Source organism: Leptodactylus fuscus, chromosome 1 (genome assembly GCF_031893055.1).
Source record: "Leptodactylus fuscus isolate aLepFus1 chromosome 1, aLepFus1.hap2, whole genome shotgun sequence".
NCBI lineage: Eukaryota > Metazoa > Chordata > Amphibia > Anura > Leptodactylidae > Leptodactylus > Leptodactylus fuscus.
Window position 1 is genome coordinate 279684659 of NC_134265.1, and position 24882 is coordinate 279709540.

Here is a 24882-nt window from a genome sequence, read left to right on the forward strand (position 1 = left end):
TTTGAGTCCTTTTTTTAACTTGTGTACCAACCACTACTTTATATACCCTTTATATACCTCCTTGAAGGATTTGAGAAAGAAAGACAGTCCAGTCCTAGGACTGGAAAGTCGCATTAAGCGTTTTAAGTAGATATATTAGATAAAAATGTAATGCAAGGTTCAAAGTATACAACAATTATAGACCATATGGCAAAGCTTAACATCAATCCCTGGTTGAACATCCCAAAAGGAAAGTCATTACTTAAAGATATGAACACTGAACTGTAACAAACAAGATTTCTCTAAAACCCCGGATTATGTTAACGCTAGTAAGTGATCTATAGTGAGACCATAGCATAAAAATAAAGCAGAAATGTAAAGGGAAAGATCTATCTTCCATACATACATACATATATACAGTACTATCACAATTGCTGAGCATTTCTGATCGCATTGCAGTTTGTAGGCATCTCACATATTCATGATAATGATCAATGAGACGAATGAGAAGGCATACAAGAGAATGGGCAGAATGCCAACGCTGCTCACCTGGATGTCATTCACATTGGTCAAGCATGTGTGTGGTCAAATTGGAAAATTATCTTGTTACTCAACCCATGGGTTGTCAGAAAGAGTCCTAGAATAGCGATTTTAAGCCTCGCTGTCACAAGATACCTCTTATCAGTGCTGGCATTTGTGAGTAAATGTTTGTTTTACAATGTGATACCTCTCTGGCTTTAAATGGGAACAGATGCTGAAAGAACTGAAACCTATTTACATATGGTGCGCTTATTGTTCCTTTCTTATAAAGCTCCAACTTATTGATAAACTTCATATTATAAATATTAATAACCCATTCAAAATTAGACCAATAACATTATAGCTTAGAATAGATTATTATTATTATTATTATTATTATTATTATTATTATTATTATTATTACTATTATTATAGATTTCTGCTGTGTTATTTGCATAAAAGGATATGGCATCTATTCAGTCATTTCTAGAAGGTGGGAGAAACTTAGCTGCTAGCTTATCAACTCCTCAGCCAGTGAGTTTAACGCTAAGGCACCAGTGTTTCTTCCTGCAGAGCTTTGGACAGAAAGTTCCTCTGCTTCAGTTATACCTATAAGAAACCGTGACGTTTCCATAGGTATAATTGACATGCTGTGATTTCCAAAACTGCGATGATTTTGGACATAGCCACATGTCTGCAGCATGTTTTTTTACCAGAATATAGGGATGGGATTCACCAGTATCCCATCCACTTTGCTGTGATTGTAAAATGCTGCAGGATTTCGGTGGCGTTTCTGCTGCGCACATCAGACTCTGGTCAATTTAGAGTGGAGGACTAAAGAGACAAAGCTGAGCTCCTAATGGCCGCTAAAACCCAAAACCATGTGACAGGCTTCCCCACACCATTATCTCCAGGTGCTTGCAGAAAGCAAATGTTGGTGTTAGAAGCATGAAACAAGACAAGCCCTGCATTTCCCCAATAGTGGCTGAAAGCGTAGACCAATTCAGCACGCTGCAAAGGGAACTTCGGCTGCCCCATATTTACTATGGTAGAAATAACAGCCCTATAAGTCTAAGAGGGTTCACTAACATTTTCTGCTGGTAACACTTTGAACTGTGAGGGTCAGTGCACACTGAGTTTTTTTACGCTGATTTTGACATGGAATCCGCCTCAAAACTCTATTCATCTGCAACTCTATTGGGAGACTTTTTTGGAGGCTGATTTTGAGGTGAATTCAGCATCAAAATCAGCGCCCAAAAACTCTGTGTGCGCTGACCCTGAAGCATTTCTGCTCACTATGTTGACCCCAAATACTTCTTCCATGGGTATTATACAGTATTCTACTTTATTACCCCTCTTTTTATAATAGATATCAGGGCATGTCATCTTTCTTGCATACTCTTTCATTTTCTTCTTGTTATACAGGTCTGTTGGTCTTACAGGTGACTCAGTGACAAGTACGTGGGTAGTCACTAGAGCAGGGTTAGGCAACCTTTGACACTCCAGCTGTTGTAAAACTGCAACTCCCAGCATGCATACTTGCTCTGCTGGTTTTGGAACAACCATGGAAGTGAATGGAGCATGTTGGGAATTGTAGTTTCACAGCAGCTGGAGTGCCGATGGTTTCTGACCCCTGCACTAGAGGAATATATGTGCTAGGAGTTCTGTTGAACAGTAATCGGGCAGGAGAATTGGATGTTATTCAGTGCAGCAGCTGACTTCCTAATTACATCATGGAAGACAGATTTGCATATTCTTCCCATGGTCCCTTGCGAAGTGGAGTGCTAAAGGCTTAATAAGTCTCCACACACCTATATGGTGGTCTCTCCCCAAGGAGTGACAATATCCCCTTGACAATTCTTCTGTGAAACTTGAGAATGATTTTAGGTTTTTATTTGGAAATCTGATTTTTTTTTCTTTCTGCATCTCATGCCATTTCCCATTCTTTATAATGTGCAGTAAGGAATAAAGTGTATTGTTGTTTGTCATTGCTGTTACAAACTGTTTAGCTGAAAATCTATTTGGTACTGCTTGGACTAAGATGATATGCTCTTCAGCTGACGAATGAACAGTTTTAGTTCCTTCTGTGTGATGTCTTTAAAGGCTAAGGCCCCATGTAGCGAGCAGCAGCAAAAAAAACTAAATGATGCGAAAAAAAAAAAAAAGAGCCAGAAATGCATTTTTCTCTGCAGCATTTCACTCTGCTGACTTTATACCTCTATTATTCCTATATGGAATAAATGCCCTGCTGTGATTTTCAAGAACTTTTTGGAAACGCAGCTTTTCTACTGAAGATTATTTTTTGTTAATCTTTTTTCTATGTAAATTGTGAGTCCCATATAGGGCTCACAATGTACATTTTTTCCCTATCAGTATGTCGTTGGAGTAAGGGAGGAAACCCACGCAAACACGGGGAGAACATACAAACTCCTTGCAGAACTTTTTTTTTTCTCTTTGGCAGGATTCAAACCCAGGACTCCAGTGCTGCAGTGCTAACCACTGAGCCACCATGTTGTCCTTCACTGCAGATTTTTTCTGCAATATGTGGATGGGATTAGCCAGAATCCCAACCATTTTCAGCTACTGTAAAATGTAGTGTTTTTTGCTACACGGTTTCCGGCCAGAACACTGTGTTTTCGCAACATGGGGTCCTGGATTAAAGAAGCCAGAAAGATTGCATGTTAAAAACACCATTTTGATTAATATTATAAAAAAACACAGTTTTATATACTGTTTTAATATTTTTGCACAACTGATCTAAGATTATGTTCCAATCTCCTGTTTCATCTACATTTAGTATAAAGTCATGATAAAAACAAACTGCACCCTCTTTAAACTCCATGGTTTTTATCATGACTTAAGGCCACTCTCTGGAGACGTGGTGCTGGTGTGATAGGGTAATGCAACTAAGAGAAGAATCCACAGCACTCACTCTTTAGCGATGAAAATGATAAATTTATTGGATATGTAATGTGTACAGCATATATCATATAATGTTCCATAGACTGTAAGCATAGCTGCCATCCACCATGTGGGAGATAATTCAAGAGACAGTATCCGGATTAATATACAATGTTTTTATCCAATGGTGACCTTTGTCATGCAAAATCTGGTTGTAGGAGAAAAGGTGGTCCACAAGTTCTTTTATTTTCTGATGGGTGTATTGTACCCCTAGTTAAGAACCCATATTGCAGGAAAAGCATTGTTTTTTATGATGGTAGATGGCCAAAAGAGTGACTGCAGTGCTGGATCATGGATATTATACAATTTATTTTTGATAGCACAGCCACATGCTAGAGGACTTTGTGCCTATGAGTTTGTCTTATGCCAAATTACAGTATTATCAAACTGGCATCGTAGTTGCTACAAACTAACAAAATATGATGACACAGAGAGTAGTAAAACAGAATGCAATGTAAACTATAGGCAACTGAGAAATCAACATTGACAACATCATGGAAACTCTGAGAAGATAAAGTAGGTGTTATACACAAACAAGATATACATTTTAAGGATATTTACTAAACATATGCAGCTGCGGAAACTATTAATACTTACTGTATCTGCTTTCATTTGATATATGGCTGTTTGTGTGTCATATATGTACTAAAATGTACTTAAAGGGGTCATCTGGCTTTTTAAAGTGATGTCCTATCTGTGCATATCACTACTGCTATTAAAAGTACAGCACGTGGGCACTGCCGCTACGATTGGTCTGCAGGAGTCACCGAATTCAGACACCAAACAACCACCACCCTCCCATATTGCCCAGATGCCCCCCTGCACTCCCGCTGATCGACATTTCATGTCCTATTCTGTAACCCAGGGGTGCTCACACTTTGTCAGCATGTGAGCTACTTCTTAACACGACCAAGCCCTAAGATCTACTACCCACTTCTTGTGGGCAGGGCCGGGGTGTGCCTGTGGGCGGGACCGGGTGGGTATGTGGGTGGGGTGGGGTGTGTCGGTGGGTGGGGCTGTGCATGTGCGCGTGGCCGGGCAGATCGTGAGAGGTGGCCGCCCAGGCATCCCCGCTGTCTGCTTCTTCACAGCGCAGGCTGAGAGTTATCTCTGGACACTGGCAGGCTGGAGCTGCGGGAGCCCCGCCTGCCAGTGTCAGTAGATGACTCTCAGCCTGTGCTGTGAAGAAGCAGCACCCCGGCCCCCTCCATCCCTAAGCCTGCAAGTGCTTGTTCACAGCGCAGGCTGAGAGTCATCTACGGACACTGGCAGGCAGGGCTCCCGCAGCTCCAGCCTGCCAGTGTCCAGAGATAACTCTCAGCCTGTGCTGTGAAGAAGCAGACAGCGGGGATCCCTGGTTGCAACCCGCAATCGACCCATACGTTCATTGCGATCGACCGGTAGATCGCGATCGACGTATTAGGCACCCCTTCTGTAACCTCTTTATCTATGAAAAAAAATTTTGATAGCACTCAAGTCAAGTTGGCTGAGCAGATAAACTACAGGCTAAAGTTTTTGACTTTTTCTTAACAATACTATCGGGTGGCAGAGATTGCATTTCTGTTCTACCACAGTGACAAAGATGGCATGTTGCATCAAAAATGTTACCTTCACAATTTGGACCAGCAACAGTGGCAACCATATTACTAATACACGCAAATACAAAGTATTATATATCAGCTCTTAATATACAAAATGTATACTATTAGTTATGTTCACACTAGAATTATTGCCTATTTGCCATCCTCCAGACAGACTATATATGTCCTGGTTCTAGAAATCCTGCAGACCACACTACCTTGCCATGTTACTAGAAGAGCGACCTATAAAACTGAGGCACACATAATAAAAAGGATGAGCGGTGTGTGGTCCCATGTTTTTCATTTGTTAAATGACCTCAGAGATGTGATTTCATATCTAAGTAGAAGCCTTGTTAAGAATCATTGTTATATTTAATAATGAATAAGGTAAATGGTGCATTTTTTCAGAACCAGACTTTTATAGTCTGTGCCAAGATCTTTAAATGTTTCTCTTTAATGGATAACACAATGTGGGTGGCAGATGCAAGAGGAAAAAATATGATAACCATGCGGCAGTCGAAGATGTTTTTAGATTTCCTATGAGAAAGAGGAAACTATATTTACTAAACTAAACTGTTAAACTAAATATTACATGTACAGTAAATACACACAAGATAATAAATAATGTACAGTCAAAAGCATATTCCAGAAAAGGACACTTTTATATACTGTGCTACTGTCTGCATCAATAAACAATGTAAAAATGGAAGAAAATAGATTTACATGCTAAAACATCTGCCCTTAATGTATAACCTGAAATATTTTATTCTGCATAATTCAAGGAAAATATTATATGTTATTATCTTTACATTACTCTATACAACTGTAATGTATAGGACGTATGATACAGGCAATAGCAAGCATGTTCCATCTCTTCTGATCACCTATAGATTTAGGGGGCGTTCACACTAATGTTGGCAACTGTCAGGTGTGTCCATAGCTATTGTCCGTTACAAGATTTTAGCAATGGGGCAACAGGGTGGCTCAGTGGTTAGCACTGCAGCCTTGCAGCGCTGGAGTTCTGGGTTACATTAAATGGATCAGTTAAAAAATGGACGCATTAACATCAGTTATGTTTCGTTCACACTTGCGCCCCTGGACCTGGGACGGAAACCCGGCGGTCAGCTTTAAAACCTATTCACTTGAATGGACAGGCCGCAGTGTCCACCAGTTTTTTTAGCTGGACACAAAGTCAGACATGCAGGACTTTGTGTCAGGCTAAAAAAAAACGGTTTCCCCACGGACAGGCCGCAGATGGACAATGGCGGTCACCTTTACAAACCCATTCAAGTGAATGGGTTTTAAAGTTGACCTCCGGGTTTCCATCCCCTGTACAGTTTCGCAGGAACTGAGAACAGAAACCAGGTGGAATGGCAAACACTGGACAAGAGCGAAAGTGTGAATGCCGCCTTAGTGTCCGGTAATGTCTGTCATGATAGGTGTCCATTTTTTGGGGGGAGGGGTTTAACAGACACCTTCATAATGGAATCCAATAGTAGTGTGAACCCTGCCGTACAGCTCGTCATCAGTTCTGCAATTCACCAGCTGTAAAGTGGCCATAGACATTAGTCCACCAGGATTGGTTGAATCTTCTGAAAAATATTAATGGTCACAGTAGCACAAAGTATCCACAACCATTGAGTAAAATATTTTCTGCAAATGTTTATGCTAAGATGTTGGAAATATTTGACTTTAATAAATTCCAAGAACAAAGAACGTAACAACTGAATGGCTACCACGTGCCACATATTTGTCTGTCCAATGTTTTTATTGTTAGGTTGTGGTTTCTAAAAATAATAAAATAGCTTTTCCAAAATAAATGTGTTTAGAAAATGAATAAAATGTGAAAATCCTGTTTTTTTTATTTCTTGACAAATATTCTGATTTTCCAATATGAATTACATGAGGAGTTGCAACATTAAGGTACCACATTGTGAAAGACAGTGTTTTTGACTGGTGTGGAAATACAGCAGATAAAAACGTTGCATTTTACAGTCCATTCCCACATTAGAAAAAAAAAAGCAGAAAGAAAAAAAGAATGTGTTTTTGCTGCATTCGCTACGTTTCATTACGTTGAGTCGTAGCCTAGTGCTTGGTTCACATCTGCGTTGATGTTCCGTCCAGGGGAGTCTGCATGGGACCCACCGAACAGAATACCAAACACAATTGCAAGCGTAGTGCAGTAAAAGCACACGGACCCAATAGAATATAATGGGGTCCATGTGCTTGCCATGCACTGCCCACACGGATCATGCGTACAGGAAAGTAGATTGTGAACTACTCTCCTGTCCACATGATCCCTGCAGAGATCTGGCGGTAAGCACTCAGACCCCATTATAGTCTATGGGGTCCGTATGCTTTTACTGCACAGTGCTTGCAGCTGCGTTCGGTATTCCGTTCGGGCGTTCTCATGCAGACTCTCCCAGACGGAATAAGCACGCTGATGTGAACGAGGCCTAAAGAGAACATTTAACATGGAATTATGTTCAATCTGCATGGCCTAGAGCAGGAGGAGATGAGAAGATTGATTTATAGGTTTGTATGAAAAGATTTAGTACAACTTGTCATTTATCCATTGAAATCTCTGCTCTTTCTATGTTGAGATATCAAGGAGGTGTTCCTATCAGCCACCGATAGCGCCCCTATTATTGTGTATGCAGAGATCGTTGTCAATCACTGATAGGACCGCCTCTTTGACTATTCAACAAAGAAAGAGAAAAGATTTCAATGGATAAACAATAAGTTAAAATGAATCTTTTCCCACCAACCTATACATCAATCTGCTCCACTACTTCTGTCTATAACATGCCGCCTGCAGATTAGACCGAAAGATTGTGAATGACAATCTGTTTTCCCTTAGCCCAAACAGCAGCACAACTGGGGTAATCCTGCCCCTATGAGCTTTTAGGACAGGTGGAATATTTAATTACCTAACAGCAATCAACCCCTATAAGAGGTCAGAGGACCAACTCCCCTTTGTGTTAGTAGCAAGTAAAAAGTTTTAGACATCTATTTAACAGGAGTAATATGACATAGTACAAACAAATAGTACAAATACAGCATAGGGAGGGAGCCTTGTGCTGCTGTTTGGGCTAAGGGAAAACAGATTGTCATTCACAATCTTTTGTTCTCCCTACGCCCAACAGCAGCACAACTGGGGATTTAGCAAGTATCGCTTTACCCTAGGGCGGGTGATTCTGGCAAGCTGATGCCAATACTGAATGTCCAAATGCTGTGGACTCCCTTGTTTGCCACTCAAGTCTATAATGTTTGGCGAAAGTTAGCTGAGAACTCCAAGAAGCCGCTGCACATATCTGTTCCAAGGAAAGAAAACGTCTCTCGGCCCATGATGTCGCCACTGCTCGGGTGGCATGGGCACGGATAAGGTCTGGTACCGGGAGGTCCTGAGCACGTAGGGAGCAGATAATGGCTTCTCTAATCCATCTTGATAGAGTTGATTTGGATGCTTTGGTCCCCTTGGTGTGGCCAAACACATTGATCAGCAAATTCTCCGACTTTCGAAAGGACGCAGTCCGCTCAAGATAAATCTGCAACGCTCTCACCAAGTCCAACTTGTGCATCCTTTCTTCCCACTCAGAGGTGGGAGAGGGGAAAAACGCTGGTAAGACGATTGCCTGGTTAATGTTCTGAGGTGTGGGTACCTTTGGCAAGAATCCTGGGACGAACCTTAGTTGCACTCTGTCTGGAAAGAAGGTTATAAATGGCTCAGAAGCCGCTAGGGCTTGTAGCTCACCGACCCTCTTGGCGGAGGTTATTGCCAACAGGAAAGTTATCTTGTATGCTAGGTACTTCAAATCCACTTCAGCTAGGGGCTCGAAGGGGGGCGCACAGAGCCCCTGCAGAACTGCGGCCAGGTCCCAGCTCGGGACCGGAGACTGCACCTGAGGACGAAGTCTACTAGCCCCTCTTAGAAATTGTTTAATCAGAGGATCTAGTGCTAGCCGGGTCTCCAGGAGAGCGGACAGAGCTGAGACTTGGACTTTCAAGGTAGCAGGTGCTAGCCCCTTCTCCAGGCCGTCTTGTAGGAACTCCAAGACTGCATTCCTATCAGGGTCGCGCTGGTTACTCGAACACCAGTTCTGAAAGATTCGGGCGACCCTCCGGTAGCTCTGGTTAGTTGACTCCGCTCTTGAGTGCGCCAAAGTTCTTAGCACTCCCTGGGATAATCCTCTTTTGCCAGCTAAAGGCTGGCTACCCTCCAGGCAGTGAGGTTGCATCTGTTCAGGCCTTGATAGGGCCGACTGTTCCGGATTACCAGAGTTTACACTGGTGGAAGCCTCCAGGTGTTCCTCCGTCTCATGAGAGTGAAGACAGTGAACCATGCCCTTTCTAACCAGAATGGCGAGCTCCTTGCCAAGCTCTGGTTCTGCCTGCGTTTTGTCAATACCTTCCGAATCCTCAGTTGATGAGGGTAGACGCACTTCCGTCTGAACCTCCCCAGTATTGACAGGGCATACAGCGCCGGAGGATTGTCTTCCCGAACTGGGGAGCAACGTTCCTCTATTGCGGCGCTGTTTGAGGTGGCCATCAGATCCACCTCGGGGAGACCTCATCCTTTGGTAGGAAAGTGGAGAGCACCCTGGTCGGGGGATGACCTGGCTAAGGTCATCCACATTCTGGTGAGTCAGTCCCGCAGACTGTAACCTGGAATCTGAACCGCTGGCCGCTGGGAGATTCATAGATCCGAATAGATGAGGATCCTGGCGTCTGGTAACGTGGAGAGGGCTCTCATCTTCCGTCTGGAATGACCGTAATTGGCTATGATCAGGCTGTCCGTCCTGGTCCTTTACGCCCAAAACTGTACAGTCCACGTCAGAAGCTTCACTTGAGCTCTGGTAATCTCTCGCCAGCTGGGTAAGCGCATTCTCTTGAGGTAACGCCAGGTGCTCTGTACCAGGGTCTCCCCCAGATGAGCTCCCCTGGACAGGGAGGCATCTGTGGTCAACAGGGTCTAGGTAAACCTGACCGAGGACCTGCCATCGCGAAGATGGGTCTGCCGGGCCAATCATGGCCGGGCACTGATGGTTCACTGGATAGGCTTTTTTAGTCCCTAGGGACAGCGATTCCGGACTCGCAGCTTCTTGACATAGAGAAGGTGCCTCCAGGTAGGAGAGTCCTTGGTGAATCCCCGGAACTGGATTAGATTTGATGGAATCGTAAAAAATCCTAACGGGTCTTCCTTGATCCTGGCTTAGAGAAGCCCTCTGTCCTATTAAAGGGCTCCCCAGCCTTACTAGGGGGCTGGGGGAAGACCCGTGGATACTACTCCCCTGGAAATAGGGGGGGCTGAAGTTCTGCCGTCTGGGAGGGTGGAAATTTGAGGACAAGGTTTTCCATCTGGGTGTTCGACCCTCCCGTGGCGGGAGCGGTCTAGGTCGAAGATGAACCTGAGTCCTTCGCCCAGGATTCTGGAAACCAAGAAGTCTAGAGAGAGATCCTTCTGGATGGGTATTCAAAGATGAAGTTGTTTGGGGCCCTAAAAAGGGCAAGATGTTCTCTCGGCCGGTGGAGCCTTGATGTAGCAAATGACCCTGGGACCTTTGCGTCGGGGCCCTAGATGGACGGGCCCGATTTCTCCCAGGATGGCAGACCACTAATGGGTCAGGGATCCTTCTTACGATCGCGGAAAGTGCCGCGTCCTCTACCTCTGCCCTGGGGAGTGGAGCGTCCACGCCCCCTGAAGCCTCTGGTGGAGGATCCTCGGCCCCGAAAGGCAGTTCTTCTCCTTTCAGGCGGCTGCGGCAGATTTTTGGTTTTAGTGTCCGCCAGATCCTCCATGATTTTGTCCAGGGCTTTACCAAAAAGCCTACCTGGCTCAAAGGGCAGGGTACAAAGCCCTAGTCTGGAGGCGTTGTCCACCCTCCATGGTTTAACCCACAACGGTCGCCTGGCCACAGTGGTGAGGGCCATAGATTTGGAGGCGAGTTTTAGTTGCGACCTGGAGGATTCAGCCAAGTGGTCCACCAGTAAATTAATATCGGTCATAGCCGATAGGAGGTCGTCCCGGTGGACCCCCGTGTCTATGTCCCTAGCAAGGGAAGATAGTTCGGCCTGTAGGGCAGAGACCACCTCATTAGCCGATATGGCCACGGAGGCCTGTGACGAGGCGACAGAGTATGCCCGCCTCAGGGACCCCTCTACGTGGCAGTCCAACGGGTCCTGCAGGCTTGAGCCGTCCTCGGCTGGCAGGACTGTCCGGCGGGATAGTTTGGCCACTGCCACGTCAACTTTAGGCGGTGGTCCCCAGACACCCTGCTGGGACTCTGACATAGGGAAGAGTGCCCTGAATCTAGCGGAAGGTATAAATGCTTTCTCGGGTCGCTTCCACTCGCCCTCCATTACCTGGACCAGGTCAGTATTAGCCTTAAAGGACTTAGCCCTCCTGCTTGGCCCTTCTCCTGCCTCCCGATCACATGATCTGAGGACTCTGAAAAGTCTGCCCATCTTGTCGAGGGGAAACACCTCCTTCTCCACCTCCACAGGGTCCTCCTCAGAGGACTCAACCTCCCCGATGTGAAGCCTCTCAAGAGGCGAGAGGGAGGGCTCCGAAGCCTCCAGCCGGGGCCTCTTGGCGAGGTGGGAAATGGTCTCGTCCACCTTTCTCATGGACTGGGAAACAAAGTCCTTAACCCAGGAGACCATCTCTCTGATCGGGGTAGCCTCAGAGGGAGGCGCTCTGCATCCCTGGCAGTACCTGTATTCACAGGCATCAGGGAGGGGAATTTTACATTGGGCACAAGACAAATGTCTCCTCTTCGCCGTGGTCTTCCTCCAAGGGAGGGTCGAGGATGATGAGGAGGACCTACTAAAGGGAGGAAGGAAAGAGACAAGAACCCAAGGAGCACTATATAAAAAATCCGGACCACAGTTACAGCCCCAGCCCACTCTCCCCTCCACCAACCTTGATAGCACGAACTAGCAGTTCCAGCTCTTGAGCTTTGAATCCTGAGGCAGCAATGCTTCAGAACTACCTGTAACCGGAGCGACAGGTACCATCTTGTGGTGGAGGGGGGTTTAAATAGGCCGGCTGGGGGAGGGACAGTGGGCGGAGCCACGCCCCCGCCACCTGGGTCCGAGCTACTTCCTCCTATTAGCCTTAAAGTTATTCACCCCCCCTCCCTGAGCACTAGGGGGGGGGGCTACCTCACCAGCAGTGGCTTACCTGCTGATCTTCACTGTCATCCGACAGCCGCGGCATGTAACTCTGGCCGCACGGTCTGCGCATGCGTGGTTTCCCCGGAAACGGTCCCTGGCTCGGGCGGAACCCGGGAACCAAAAAACTAGTTCCCAGGCCCTGCCGGCCGACGAAAGTTCCTACCTGCCGGCACCTGCAGTATCCGACGTCCGCGATGCCGCCGCACACGCTCCAGCGGGGACCCGGACCGGAGCAGGGGGAGAGACTCATCCGGACCACGCAGCAAGGTAAAAAACTTAGGGGGGGGAGAGGGGACCCCTGTAAGAGGCCAGAGCACCTCTCCCCCATCCACCTGTCCTGTCCCACAGGACAGAAAAAAACACAAAGGGGAGTTGGTCCTCTGACCTCTTATAGGGGTTGATTGCTGTTAGGTAATTAAATATTCCACCTGTCCTAAAAGCTCATAGGGGCAGGATTACCCCAGTTGTGCTGCTGTTGGGCGTAGGGGGAAAGCATTTTTCCCTTTTAATGTTGGAGCCCCACGTTCCAGAAATGCTGTGGGTTTTTTTTTGTTATTGCAGATATAGCTGGCTTTTTTTTAGCTCAAGCCAGGACTGGATTGAAAAGAACGGGGTATATGTGCTTCCTTTGTATTTCCCATTCCTTTTGATGCCACTACTGAATACTCTAAAAATAAAACAAAAAATCTGCAACAAAAAAATTGAGTTTTTCCAAATTGTGTGGCCTCAGTCTTACGCTTCTTTAGAGAGCAAAAGTGGCTTTAAATGAATGAAATTGTTAAGGAAAACCTCTTGCTTGGGACGAATGCAGCATTTCTCAAGTAGAAGCTCTAAAAGCAAAGTCTTTGCGGCATATTTAAAGGGGATATCCACATTCTAATGTTGATTGCATATCCTACAAAAATGTGTTCTGTAGAATTACAGTATACTCACATCCCCACTGAATAGTTGCCCCAAGATAGCATGTCTCCCAGTAATGTATACATGCCAGGAGCCATGCTGTTCACTCGCCATATAGAGGCGGCTTTAGCTACTGCAGTGTTGTCCTGATGAAGTTTAGCAACTGATCTGCAGGGGATCTGGTGTCCCACCCTCACAGATCTGATATTGATGGTTTATCCCGCATTTATTTAAATAAATATAGGTACCATGTACTTCTGTGAGTATAATTCTACGTAACTTGTTTGTATACATATATGTTTGCATTCATATATGTGTATCCCCAAACACAGCATAACAAAAAAAAACATGTTTTTTGTGGCTGTTGACAAAAAGTGAATATAATGTTAAAAGCAGCTATATTTATTGCAGAAATTATTCCGTCTTACTGGCAGGGCGGTTAATTGTCTACATAAGCTTTCCACTGTGGAATAAATTAGTAATGATTTGCATTTCCAATCTTCTGCTAATAGTTAGTGAGATTGTGTACATCTTGTATCAATGGACCATGAAGCCAAATTAGCTAAGCTCTCCGAGTATTCTGGTAATGTTCTGGGCACTGTTCAATGCATTATTTCAGTGTCACTATGAATTAATGTAACAATGGTTTCAAAACAAAACAGCCCAAAGCAATATAGTATGACCCCATCCCATTGCCTGGTACTTCTCTACAGCCATATTGTCCGTTAATGCAGACCTGATAGCCCTGTACAACATTGATAACTGTCATACATACCCAATAACAGCTGCCTCTTTAAGGGTAGGTAAGGCCAGACATCAGATTTGGCCACAGTCACATATAATTTATATATCTATTATTTTTCTACCTCCCTCCAAGTCTGTAATCCTTATTCTGTCAATCAGAAGTGAGGCATATTAACCACATCAAAATGTATACATACATATAACATATCTAGGGGAATTTGGGAATGTAAATGCCTTCATAAACAGAACTTTTAGTCCTCCAGACCAGAGGAATATGTTTAAAGGGGCTCTATCACTAGGAAAAGTCATTTTTAACTAATCATATCCTTGCATAGCCTTTAGAAATGCTATTCCACACCTACCTTTAGTATGTAGATTGCCTCAGTGGTTTTTGAATAAGTCCATTTTTATTCATATGCTAATGAGCCTCCAGCCAGTACAGGAAGTTCCCAGCAGCATCTGTCTCTGCTATTATCTCCTATGTGTGTGTGTAAACAGGAAGTCGAATCAGCAGCAGCAGCAGCCTCCCATAGTAAACAACAGGAGAGGAGTGCACGATGTATTGTGCAACAGTCTAATTAGCATATGAATAAAAACGGACTTATTCAGAAACCACTGAGGCAATCTACATACTAAAGGTAAGTGTGGAATCGCCTTTCTAAAGGCTATGCAAAGATGTGATTAGTTAAAAATGACTTTTCCCGATGATAGAGCCCCTTTAACCTTCTGTATTCCAGCAGTCAAAGCTTTATTATTATAATAGCAGTATGAGGCCTTGTTTTGTGGTAAATTGTATTCTGTTAACTTCCTACAGGTTTGCACAATTGCATCAACAAATGCTTTATTTATTGAATAGTCCCTTATGTGTAGTATATTTGCACTATAAAAAGATGTTAAAGTATTACATTTTATAATTATTTTTACTAATCTACAATCTATACTCTGCCATAGGATTGTGTTGGGCAGACAGAGTGCCCCTTCCATTTGTCAATCTCCTTAGATAGCACAGTCCCTATTGACTTCTATATGAAGACTGAGACATGATAAAATAGTTTAAATAATATATCAAATATTTAAATAATATGATTTGATATAACAGAGAATATGCCCTAACAAACCCTAAGATAAGATAACCCTAGGTTCCTTGGACCTAGGCTGCCTGTGTTGTTGCTGGGGTTCATTTGTTAACACCTCCAGTAGTACTAATTACAAAGTCTAAAGGGATTCTACCATTAAAATCGAATTTTTTTGTCCCTAACATGTAAGCATAGCCTTAAGAAAGGCTATTCTTCTCCTACCTTTAGATGTCTTCTCCGCACTGCTGTTCCGTAGAAATCCTAGTTTTCGCCAGTATGCAAATGAGTTCTCTCGCAGCACTGGGGGTGTCCCCAACGCTGTGAGAGAACTCTCCAGCCGCCTCCATCTTCTTCAGGAACAGTTCTTCCTCGCGCCTTCTTCAGGGGGCTGGCTTCAAACTTTTAGACATCGGGCCTAGGGCAAAGCCGACTGCGCATGCCTGCCAGCCACAAGAAGATGGCCGCTTACATCACTGTGTAGGAGTCGAATAGCCTTTCTTAAGGCTATTCCTACGTGTTAGGGACAAAAAATTTGATTGTAATGGTAGAATGCCTTTAAAGAGTTAAATGGTGTGACTATATGGGGGCATATGTCAGCCTCAGGGGTGAATGCACAGGCACAACTTCTAGCTTTGGTCACACATATACAGTATATCTTGCTGTATGTAGAAACTTTTAAAAGACTATGCGAAATAATTCAAAATCTCCACAACCTGCACTGTGTATTAGCACGGGTGCAGATATGAGAGTAAGACATTTTACATCTATTCTTAAAAGGAAAATGTTTGTTTTGGTACCGTGTTAGCCAGTGGTTATAAAATATAAAAAACAAAAAAAAACTTTGCAAGTCTTCAGTAGGTGATACCTTTTTTAATGGCTAACTCATAATGATGACAGAATATGACGTTTCGAAGCTTTCCTCTGAGCTTCTTCGAAAAAGCTCAGAGGAAAGCTTCGAAACGTCATATTCTGTCATCATTATGAGTTAGCCATTAAAAAAGGTATCACCTACTGAAGACTTGCAAAGTTTTTTTTTGTTTTTTACATCTATTCTTAGAATTTCATAAAAAGAATATTAGTATTTTACATGTAAGTTTAGAGGTTAGTAATAGTAGTTTCTTACATCAATGGTTAGAGGTTATTAATAGAGATAGGCAAAAAGAAAAATTTCACCCGAATGTTCCAAATTGTTCAGTTTTGGTTAAATGGCGATTAGCTTTGGACGAGCAAAAATAGACATGTATTATTAGTAGAGATGAGCGTAGTAGTATTCGATCGAGTAGGTATTCGATCGAATACTACGGTATTCGAAATACTCGTACTCAATCGAGTACCACTCGCTATTCGAATGGAAATGTTTGATGCAGAACCAGCATTGATTGGCCAATGCGTTTTATTGCAAAAAACTGCGCTGTTTGCACTTCCCATTCACTTCTATTGCTTTCTTCAGGCGGAAAACGCTTGAAGAAAGGTCATGTCGCTTCTTTTTCTCTGCTAGCAGAAAAATCTGCTAGCAGAAAAAAAAAAAGCTAGCAATCTACATAGACTAACATTGTATGGAGGAGGATTATGACGTGCATTCCGCTGTCAAAATCCTCCTCCATGTCCCCGTGTGAACTAGCCCTAAGGGGATCACAATGACAGAATCTTTAGTGCTGTGACCAGGGAAGGGAGGAGAGGATAGAGGAGGAGGAGGAGTTCATGGTTACATTTTGAAAAGCTCCTCTCCTCCTCCTCCGGCTTCTCCTTCTGTTTCTGTCCATGCACAAGGGGCGGAGTTGTAGTTAATGGGGGTGGGGCGGGCTCATAAACGGACTGTATAACAGGATGCATAAGCGGCTGCAGATGTCTGGCAGCCATTCACATAGAGACGTGAAGGAAAAGGAGAATGGTCCGTCACGTATCTGATGTGGGTAAAGGACAGAAAAGCGTAGTAGTACACGCTTTTCTGTCCGTTTGAAATAACGGAGAGGGACATTTTCAAGCCACAATGGAGTATTTTGTTTTTCATTGGAGTCAATGCTGACTGACACGTTTTTATAAGGTAAACAGCTGTAAAAACGTGTGAGTCAGGTGGACCTACAAAACGTGATGTGAAAGCACCCTTATACACTATGTTTTATAAATAGGTTCCTAGGGGCCCTGAAAGTGTTATACAATATGTTTTAAGCTAATTTAAGGTTTGGTTTGTACTGAACTTGTTTGACCCAAAACACATCTTGGTTCTGAACTACCCAAGAGTAGCATTTTACATTTATACTTAAAGGTTAATAATAGTAATATTTTACTTCTATGCATTTTCTACTTTCAGGGCTCTATTCAAAAATGCTTTGGGCAGTGCAGATAGACCCTTATATAACATACCAGGCATTTGCCCAAACATCATGTGGAGTGTAATAGAATATGCCTATACTGGGCCAACACGGTGGCTCAGTGGTTAGCCTTGCAGCGCTGGAGTCCTGGGTTTGAATCCTGCCAGGAACAACATCTGCAAGGAGTTTGTATGTTCTCCCTGTGTTTGCATGGATTTCCTCCCATTCTACAAAGACATTACTGATAGGGGAAAAAATGTACATTGTGATCCCTATATGGGGCTCACAATCTACATGAGAAAAATATATATATACCTATACCAACAGTGTTGAGATAACGCCTGAAAATCCAATGGACCTCTTTATTGCAGCTGACCAGTTTAATATCATGGGAATTGTCCATCTGTGCAGCAAATTTTTCGCACGTAAGATTGATATTGAAAATTTCATGGACATATGGAGAGTTACCAACCATTACCTCTGCCCTGATCTTCGCCAGAAGACACATTTATCCTCCACAACTTTGAAGAACTAGTTAAGACATCAGACAAGTTCTTTGAGTTTACACTAGAAGAACTTAGAGACCTGATAGAAAAGAATGAATTAAATGTCACAGAGGAGAGCACAGTATTTGAGGCCGTTGTCAGATGGATAGACTATGTTCCTGCAGAAAGAAAAGAGTACATGAGAATTCTTCTCCCTCAGTTATGGCTATAGCGTTAAAAGGAACAGAGCTGCCATAACAGTGTCCAGACTCTGCCCCCTCCCTGTATCACTATATCAGGGACTGGATGTATGGATCCCACCTAGCATATTTATCCGGGCAATAATAAAGGCTCACCTTCACAATTTTCTGTGTATAGCCATTCACATTGTAATGACCACCAACATACTTATGTATATGGGTATCTTAAAACCCAAATAGATCAGTCATAATTTGGGTGATTTTTTTTTTTTTTAAAATAAAATGTCTTAATCCTCTTATTTCTTACTAGATTCGCTTGGCCCTGATTAATAAAGAATACATTCTAAACAATGTCATAGCCAACGAGTATGTGAAAGCCAATGAAGACTGCAAAGCCATTATTAATACTGCTCTCACATTGAAGCCTAACATGGTGAGACCACGCCTACCATACGCCATTTTATTTGCTTGTGGTGGCTATAATGGCTCAGAACTCACTAACAACATCAGGTCTTATGACACCCGAGCCAACCAGTGGATCAGCATTACATCTGCAGAGGAGAAACCTAGAGCCTATCATGGCACTTCATATCTCAATGGCCACATTTATTTCATCGGTGGATTTGATGGTGTGGACTACTTGAGAAGTGTAAAATGTTTTGACCCAGTGAAGAAGACCTGGCATGAAGCAGCCTTCATGAATTATAAAAGAGGAAATGTCAGTGTTACAGTCCTGAATAATTATATCTATGCCATGGGTGGTTTTGATGGGCAAGAGACTCTAAATACAGTTGAACGTTATGATCCTGATGCTAACCGGTGGACTTTGATTTCCTCTATGCATGAGAAAAGGAAGGACGCTGGTGCCACCACCCTTGATGGAAAAGTAAGGAGACTTTGATGTCTATACCTTCAGCCCTAACTAATTTTTTTGGGATTTTCTTTTTTACAGTTTTATTTTGTGTGTTGCAAACTGTGTAATCGACTTAAATTAGTTTTGATGCCTAAGCCTAGAGGACCTGCTTACAAAAATCTTCTATATAATGTGAATTTAGAAACAGGTTGCAACATTATTGTCCATTCTTTATTTAATTCAGATCTATATATGTGGTGGATCCAATGGACATGATTGCTTGTCTACAGCTGAGATCTACAATCCTGAAAGAAAGTCGTGGAGCTACATCAGCCCAATGAAAAGCCGACGTAGTGGAGTCGGAGTCACGGCCTATAGAGGAAAAGTATTTGCGGTATGATAATGGGCATTTTCTCTTTCAGCATCAAGTTCGTTATAATATAAATGGAAGAAACTTTAGCTCCAGGCCTGTAGGGGCTCATTGACTGGTATAAAGTGGTTTACCATCTCTAAATGACAAAGGATAAATGGAATCAGCAGATTGATGTGCCCATCTTTTTTGTCAGTCTGATTAATATCAGGCTTACAGTGCATGCGCCATTTTTGGCTGTTAATGACTGTTCTTCTTTAAGGGGTGTATTGGTATCTGTAGCCTACTGCACATAGAGAAAAGAGGAGACAACGAGAGGGTCATAGCTAGAGATAAGTCAATCAATTTGTAATGATTTGACCTGAATTTCTGAAAAAAATTTTTATATATATGATTTTTGAGTAGCAAAGACCCCAGAGTATAATAATTGTTTATGGGTGTTCATTATGGTATATAATACTTTGTGCAGGGACCACTATTGGGCATAATAGAGCACGCAGGAACGCGGCGGGGGGTCAGTCGATCGAGGTCTTCGGTGTCAGTCAGGAGGGGGGGGCCCATGTCAAAAGTTCGCCACGGGGCCCCGCCATTCCTAGTTACGCCACTGCAGGACATACATCCCGCCGACCGAGCCTGCAGGACATGACCCTGAACCTGGGAATGTCCCACAGAATCCGGGACAGTTAGGACATATGGATTACATAGGCTATGAATAATGTTTTTCAATCTAGATACAGTACTTACATTGTCATTTTCAAACTACTGAAGTAGCGTAATACAAATAGCCAAAGGTTTAATATTGCCCTATAATAATTAATATGGTGATTCTGACATTTGTAATCTAGTCTAATATTATATACCAAACATCACATACAACAGAGCCACGTCTCAAACATGATGCAAATAAAACCACTGGTCTGGCTTATTTTCATGTGTATACAAGACACATGGCCTTAAACGTCTCAAAATAATAAATGATTAACTTAACAAATGGTTGGATATTGAATATGGAAAATATTAAAAGAAGATTTACAAATTACAGGTTCACTTTTGCCTTGGACTCTAAGCAATTCTTCAAAGATGGAAAAACAAGTCTACAACTTTTTTTTGGATTCTGTCTGAAAAATGTACTAACCAAGCAATAAGATATTGTTGTCATCATGGGTGGTTTAATGATTGTTTCATAGAACTCTGATATGTGATGCTTTACAGTGGGTTTTACATGGACTATAGTGTGAATGCGGTTTAACTAACACAGATCCAAGAAACTGTGGTTAGTAAAGCAAAGTGTATAGATGCCATAGAATTTGAGAATGTGGTTTCAAGGGTGTAGTAGTATTTTGTTAGTGGTTTTACTGGTGCATCCACATTGACTTATCTCCATTATTTAGAGAGTCAGTATTATCTCAAACTAATGTTTCAGGCAATTTCAGAAAATGAACTCTTCTACAATATGTGTATCTGTATTACCAGATGGAATTATAGCATTATGGTTTGAGATAAAATAATACCTTATGGATCTCTATTGGAGCAGCCATGATGAGATAAAATACATTTTTTCTCTTTTATTCCATCCATCTTCAACTGCAACTCCAAAAAAGTTGGAACATAAATTTGACTTGCAACTATTAAGCATGGTTAGTTATGCAGATCATTCTCATGTAACGGCATTGTTTTTTTATGTAGATTGTGAGCCCCATATAGGGCTCACAATATACTTTTTTTTCAGTCAGTATGTTTTTATAGTATGGGAGGAAATCCAGCGCAAGCACGGGGAGAACATACAAACTCCTTGCAGATGTTGTTCCTGGCGGGATTTGAATACAGGACTCCAGTGCTGCAAGGCTACAGTGCCATCCACTGAGCCATTGTGTTGCCCCTTGTAACTGCATTGTTATTATTTTGTTTCTGGTGGTGGAGAAAAAAAATTCTTCTTGTATACTAAAAATTGCAACCAACATTCTTTAATATCTCAGTGTGTTATTAGGTTGGTTCCCAAGCAAAAAGTCATTGGTTAAAATCAAGGATTACCCATGAAGAAGATTTCCCAAGAAAAGAGAAACAGCATCATTCAGCTTATCAATAGTGATCTCTCGGCCAAGAAAATTGCCAAACTGCATCATGTGAGTGGCAAGACAATTGGGAGAATATGAAATGAAGTTCGTCTATCAATTCAAAAGCCAAGATGTGGAGGCCCAGGCAAAATATCACAGTCAACAAGTCAGCTCATCCCCAGGTCCATCCATTCTGGTGCGACTTACATCACAGTGCATGGGGCTCATATGTTACTTAATAGTTCGATCACAGATGTCCATGCCCATATTGTGTGATGCACGTCACACAAGTCTGGAATAGTTGCCTGAAATTTTTTTTTAAAAAGCCTTGACTTCAAAATTGTCATAAGAAGTGTCTTCTCAAGTTTGCAAAAAAAGTACCAAAAGTGGACAGTAGAAGATTTGAAACAGGTGATTTGGAGCGATGAGATAAATGTCAATAGACAGTGCTCTGATGGGTGCAAATGGGCCTAGAAGAATCAAAGGAAAGAGGGGCAGTCAAGGAACTGTCAAGTTTGGTGAAGAAAACTTGATGATATGGGGATGTTTCACAGCCAAAGCCATTGATTACTTGACTAGGATTGATGGTGGTTTCAGTGCTGAGTTTTATGTGAGTATCTTACAAGACAAGTTTCTTCTGGACAACGACCTGAAGCATATATCAAGATTAGCAAAGAAATGGTTCAATGACAATGAAGTAGAGAGGCTGGATTAGTCCTCAGACTACTAGAACACTTGTTGATAGAGTTGGAGAAAAAACTGTATTCCTAGCCAAGTGAGTCGAATAGTATGCACCAACATTGAGAACATATAGAAGAGACCTGGGATTAGTTTTTAATTGAGACATGCTTGAATCTGATCGAGACCATACCCAGAAGGATTCAGGCAGTGCGAAAGGTGGAGTTTCAAAATAATTAAAATTTAGATTTTTAGGAGCAAAACAGTAAACTGCAGTTACATGACATGAATCTGCATAACTAATCATATGCTAAATAGTTGCAAGTCAAATTTATGAATGAGATAGCTAAGATGATTTTCTATAAAATTATGGTAGTCTCACGTCGAAGCTGTAGCGATGGAGAGATATGGGGCCTGAAAAGTTCCAAACATTGTTACCCATGTAAGCATAATAAATAAATAAATAAATAAATAAATGTGCTCCTCAGTGTAACATAGAAAACATATCAGTTGAAAATGACACATTTTTACATTTCATTTAAAAAAAATTAACTCATTTAGAAATTGATGATAATGACACATCTCAATAAATTTGAGACAGGGCCAAGCCTACCATTGTGTAGCATTCCTTCTTTTTATATAACAGTCAAAATGTCAAGGAAATGAGGAGCCCAAGGAGGCTTTGCGAAAGGAATGTGCCCCATTCTTGTCTGGTATAGGCTTCTAGGTACACAACAGTCCTGGGTCTTCTTTGCTAGATTTTTCCTTTCATAATACCACACATTATTTATATTGATGACAGGTTTGGACTACAGGCAGTCACTCTTCTTCTGGGAAGCCATACTGTTGTGATGGATTCAGTATGTGACTTAGCATTAGGCACAAATGCAGCCTCATACCATCAGAAGCAGATAACAAGCTGGATTGTTCCTCTCCTCTGCGGAATCAATGGTTTCTATAAAGAATTTCAAATTTTGATTTGTAAGTAAGCGGCCATTTTCTTGTGGCCTGTGGGCATGCGCAGTCACCTCTGCCCAAGCCCGAGGCCTACAAGTTTCACCGCCTACGCCGGAAGAAGACACAAGAAGATGACGTTCCTGACAAAGATGGAGACAGTGCTGGAGAGAGATGTCTGGCAGCATTGGGGATGCCATGATGTTTGAGCACTGAGGCCTGCCCCCAGTGCTGCGAGAGAACTCATTTGCATACCGGTAAAAACTGGTATTTCTACCGAAAGGCGGCTTGGAGAAGACATCTAAAAGTAGGAGACGAATAGCTTTTCTTAAGGCTATTCCGACGTGTTAGGGAGAAAAAATACCTTCTAAATGATAGGATCCCTTTAAGTACATTGGGCCAAAATCCTAAGAGGATGGAAGGTTTCTGGACTGCGTTAATATATAGCTTATTATTTACATAATACAGCTTTAACTTGCATTTGTGACTTGCTGCCTATGTTTACAAACAATACTTTATGAAAATAGTCCTGAGCCCATGCAGTGATTTGTATTACCAATTCATGCCTGTATAATGAGGTACCACCTGAGGACCTGATGATCACAAGCATCCAATATTGATCATCGCTCTTGTCCCTTGCACATGGATTTCTCCAGATTCTCTGAATAATATAAGGAACATTTATTAAAAATAATTCAACAATATTTAGACACAGTTTTTCACAGATTGGTGAACCTTTCACCATCTTTGCTTCTTAGAGACATTGCCTCACTATCATGCCCTTTTTACACACAGTCATGAGACCTAATTGAAAAATAACCCTCCAGCTGTTCTCCATCAGTGCAATATAGTCCCGTGTGCGGCTGACAATCCGCACAGCAAAATATGAAACAGGCCCTATTCCTATCCGATTTTGCCGCCCTACATCCATGGCTCCTATTCATTGAAATTGGGCCATTAAATCTGTGGGTCGCCTGTTGCTTTCATTTACAGCCAGTGCAAAGCACACGGTTGTGTGTAACCAGCCTTGTTAAGATGCAGGAGCTCATTTTGCCTCCCGAGGTATGATTGTTAAGGGAAAAAAGGCCACCACTGCTATTCTGTATGCAAAACCTGTTCTGAATGAGGTAGAGCTGGGGTTAAAGTTAGCACAGATTTGAGTTGGGGATAAATATCGTATCAACAGGATTCTTAAGGTACTGTCCATGGTGCAGCAGAGAAGAAAGTCTGTGTTGCTCCACCATCTTCTGGTAATAGAGTAGCCATGAATATACGATTAAAGGAACTGTACTGCATTTTGTTTCCAGCTAAGTAGTCAACTACTCAGGTAGTCAAACATTTTATTTTAGCCTTGGGTATTTTTTTTAACCTTAGGTAGTCAGAATTCTTTTATTGCATAGTACAGTAGCAAATTATTTAGCTGTAGCCTGTAGCCTTCATTGTGTAATGGGTGTGTTTTACAAGGATCCCCAGTGGTCTGCATATTTACATTTCAGGCTCATGAAAAGAGAGAGTTTATCTTTGTAACTGTCGTCACCCCGCTCTCCCAGTGCTGCACATTTTCTAATCCATCTGTTGCTCCACACTTGTTTTAATTTACCCTTCCCTCAAAGTCTCAGTTACATATGCACTTATGAAACCCCCAGGTGATGTGAAGATCTGGTTTCAGCTACACAATGAACTTTGATTGTGCATGTTAATGCTGTATGTTATCACTGTTCTATGATAAATGGTTTCTTAAAGACTGGAATGACCATGAATGTGTTTTTCCAACGTCTGTTCCATAATATTCCGGTAGATTTATGTATGTTCTACACATTGGTCATATTATATTGATCTTTCCTCTCTTCTGAACCATGTCAATCATTAAAGACCTGAAGATATGAAAAAAAAAAAAAAAAACCTGGACAGTGGACTAAAAGAAAAGAATAAAATACCTTGAACACCCAAACTATAAAATCTTAACCGAAGAAAAAAGGTACACTTACATTAACACATTAGTGCTTCTTTTCTGTTTAACCAGATTCTAACCACCCATTGA

The 24882-nt window shown here is 42.3% G+C and overlaps 1 pseudogene; it reads left to right on the plus strand.

Moving 5' to 3' along the window:
* LOC142216945 (uncharacterized) overlaps nt 1-24882 on the plus strand; it is a 63030-nt pseudogene that overhangs the window by 24721 nt on the left and 13427 nt on the right.